General features: G+C 45.6%; 1 protein-coding gene across 3 annotated transcripts in view; it reads right to left on the bottom strand.

The window, feature by feature from the left end:
- NLGN3 (neuroligin 3) overlaps positions 1-3,631 on the bottom strand; it is an 86,843-nt gene extending 83,212 nt beyond the window's left edge. For all 3 annotated transcript variants that reach the window (XM_075259840.1, XM_075259845.1, XM_075259846.1), the window contains exon 1: positions 3,543-3,631. The gene's annotated coding sequence lies outside the window, so the exon portion shown is untranslated. The remainder of the gene's footprint in view (positions 1-3,542) is intronic.
- Between the last annotated feature and the right edge of the window lie 208 nt (positions 3,632-3,839).

The following is a 3,839-nucleotide window of genomic DNA, read 5'->3' as shown; positions in this document are numbered from 1 at the left end:
TTCATAGATCATTGAGATTCTTTCATGGAGTTGTCCACCTTTATTGCTGTGTATATACGGTATTATTCTAGGCATGTACTGAATGATATTATTCAGACTGTAAGAGCTGATCTCAGATGCAAGGTCAAGGTCAGTGATTATTTATATAGTGTATATGCAGGTGCCTGTGCATTGTGGTGCTCACATGAGTGCAGTCTGTCCATGTGACACTGGCATAGACACTAGATTAGGAAATATACACCTATACTCTATCACCAATTCTAAAAGAAAGGAGCCCAAAATGCTGCAAACATTAGAAACCAATTCCCCACTCCATCCACCTTCAGGACTCTCGAACAGAAATCAAAAAGTTATGCAAAAATGTACACAGATTGATGACCTAACTTCTGGAATGAGTTCAGCCGTACACAGATGACCTAGTTGGAGAGCTATGTATAAGCTATACGGTATTATATCAAGGTCTATAATACCTCTAGAAATCCATTATGTCATTCCCCTCCATTGCTATACAAAAATAAGGACACAACTCACAAAAAAAGTAAGTCGTTCAATCCATTGCAGAGAAAATATCACTTTCTAACCCAAAACATCCCAGACGACATGCACATGCAGCATATTATAGCCATATCTTCTGACAAAAAAATCCGACGTAATACATTGCCAGCGAAGTAGATGAAATAAATTGGCAAAGTAGATAAAATGATATAGGTGTTAATTTTATACTCTTCAGGATGTCAATTTATTTTGCAGATCTTCATTGCAGATGTCACTCATTCCAATGATCTATGGCGTAGCTAACCTTTCGGTTGACTTTGTAGGATACGCTGCCATATGTGAGAAATAACACTATTTCTAGCTATTATACGGCTTTCATTTTCCATTTTGAGCCGTTTTGTTTCTAGTTGTTTCTTTCACCTGGTGCCCATGTACTGCACACAGAAGGTATAGAAGCTTCTGCTCCCTATCTCTCTCCGTCAAGGGCAGGAGAACCATATAGGACTGAAGAGTACTGATGTAAAAAGCACTTGGGCTAAAATAGAAACTTCACTTTTAGCTCCAAAAGCCTCCGCCTGTGTCTCTGCTTATACAGATTTCACTCATTCCAACGTGAGGGGTTACATCCATGTAATATCCACAGCAAAATCTACATGCTATATAGGCAAATATTGCTTCAAATTTACAGCAAAATCTTCCAATAAATTTGTCACAAAAACATCTGCATGTGCAAGTACCCATCTGGCCATTATACCCTGCCTACAGGACAGAACACACCTTGCATACCAGTGGGGGTCGGACCCCTCCGATCAAGAGACCTAGGGATTTTTAAGTCCCATTCTAAATGGAGTGTTGATCTATCTGCATGTAAACCACTCCATTCATTTCAATATAAACGCGCCATAGATAGCCAAGTGTTCTATCCATCACACTAAAAATAATCCCCCATTCTCCTTAAAGGGATTCTATCATTAGGGGTAGGGTCCAACCTCCGACTCCCACCATTAAAGGGATTCTATCATTAGGGGTAGGGTCCAACCTCTGACTCCCACCATTAAAGGGATTCTATCATTAGGGGTAGGGTCCAACCTCGGACTCCCACCATTAAAGGGATTCTATCATTAGGGGAAGGGTCCAACCTCTGACTCCCACCATTAAAGGGATTCTATCATTAGGGGTAGGGTCCAACCTCTGACTCCCACCATTAAAGGGATTCTATCATTAGGGGTAGGGTCCAACCTCTGACTCCCACCCTTAAAGGGATTCTATCATTAGAATCCTTTTTTGAACTAAGACAACATCGGAATAGCCTTAAGAAAGGCTATTCTTCTCCTACCTTTATTATTCCGATCCGCGCCGCCATTCCGGTGTTATTTGGTTTTTCGCCATATGCAAATAAGTCATCAAAAAGCACAGGGGGTGTCCCCTGTGCTATCCGAAGACTCTCCAGCAACACCTCTGTCTTCTTCTCTCGACCACCTCTTCGCCGCGTATTCAGCCGGCACAGCCGACTGCGCTTGTCTGTTCGGCCATTTTCTTGTGGCCAAACAGACACGCGTGTAAGAGGCCACAGTGCTCTGCCGGATGAAGACGTAGTGAAGAGGTGGTTGGGAGAAGAAGACAGAGGCGTCGTTGGAGAGTCTTCGGCCAGCACAGGGGACGCCCCCTGTGCTTTCTAAAGATACATTTGCATAAGGTGAAAAGATTAAATAACACCGGAATGGTGGCGCAGATCATAATAATAAAGATAGGAGAATAATAGGCTTTCTTAAGGCTATTCCGACATGGTATAAGTTTGATAACGAATTCTAATAATAGAATCCCTTTAATGGTGGGAGTCAGTGGTTGGACCGTACCCCTAATGATAGAATCCCTTTAATGGTGGGAGTCAGTGGTTGGACCCTACCTATTCTGCATATAGGACATAACCCGTCCAGATGAGAAGACCCCTTTATAAATACTTTGCAAGACAATCCTTTACCTGAGAAGGAGGACATAGCAGTAAATTCCACCTGAGCTATGCTGGCCAGCTATAAACTTTACATCTTTATACAAAATACTGCATGTAAAATAGTTTATGCACAGTCTGTATTATCCCCACTGGGACTGGAGCGAGTACTCTACTGATAGATTCTTAGCAAACAGCTTTTAAGAGTAGACTAAGGACATGCAAGGAAAAACTGCTGCAAGTCAGAGATGGACATAAAGCAATGGAGTCCCCCTGGGATGTCTCGCAGAACAGGGCACTTCAATTACCTATATTGGTACTGTGGATATGTCATTGAACAGATTCAGGATGAGGACAGTATAGCGATGCATGTAAATCACAGGAATCTATGATGTCATCTTCAGAAAAAGGTTACAATAAGGAACTTTCCATAATAATATTATCAAGTTCTGCAAAGCAACATTGTAACAAACCAGCTAGAAATACTAAATACAACACAGAGGAAGGGAAGCGGTGAGGACTTTACAGGGATTATCTAGGAACATATCTGGGAGTATGAGCCCTGGCTCTGCAAATGGTGGATGACAGCCCCTGAGAGATGAGTACACCATGCCTTGAAGATTTATGCAAGACTCCTCCAGTAGTAGAGGGGGATGACACCAAAATCAATCAGGAAAACATGGCATAATGCAAAATGACCAGGATGTGGGGTCAGGGTGAGGAGCTTGTGTGCCCAAATCCTAACAGGTGAGGGAGACATCACATCCTGCATCCTAGTGATGTGCCAGTGTAGTTATGCTGCAGCCCCCCCCTCCCCCCCATATGTGCCATGCTTGCCCCGAGTTATCCTATGGCATAGGCGGTTTGCTGGGGTCTATAGGGGATGCTGACAGAAGGATGATGTCATGAGGGGGTATATAGCTACATCAGGGGGGAGCCCGGGCAGCCATGTCCTCAGTGTGTCCGTGTGCATGTATGTGTATGCATGGGTGGGGGGAGCCAGGGAGAATATTGATGTCCATAGCGGAGATGCATCCAATACAGAGACAAGTGAAATGCAGAAAGTGCTGCCTATAGGAGTATAAGGAGGTGTCCTCACCCGGCCGTGTCTCCGCTCCGGGTGTGTCCGGCCCCGGGCCTCTCCGCTCTCCCCGTCTCCCGCCGCCCGCAGCAGCAGCAGCAGCAGCAGCAGCAACTCCGGGAGCGCGCACAGAAGGATGAGGAGGACGAGGGACCGGGAGAACGGGGGCGCGCACAGGGGGCGGAGCCTGCCGCCTCATACAGGGCTCCTGTGTTGGGGATGCTGGGAATCCATCCTGGAGCCTGGAGCTGACTGGAAGGGGCCGCCTCAGTGCCAGGGCTGTGCAATGGGGGCGCCTCAGTGCCAGGGCTGTGC

Source organism: Leptodactylus fuscus, chromosome 11, assembly GCF_031893055.1.
Source record: "Leptodactylus fuscus isolate aLepFus1 chromosome 11, aLepFus1.hap2, whole genome shotgun sequence".
Classification (NCBI taxonomy): Eukaryota; Metazoa; Chordata; class Amphibia; order Anura; family Leptodactylidae; genus Leptodactylus; species Leptodactylus fuscus.
The sequence above is the reverse complement of the archived record's forward strand: the minus strand, read 5'-3'. Positions and strand labels throughout refer to the sequence as shown.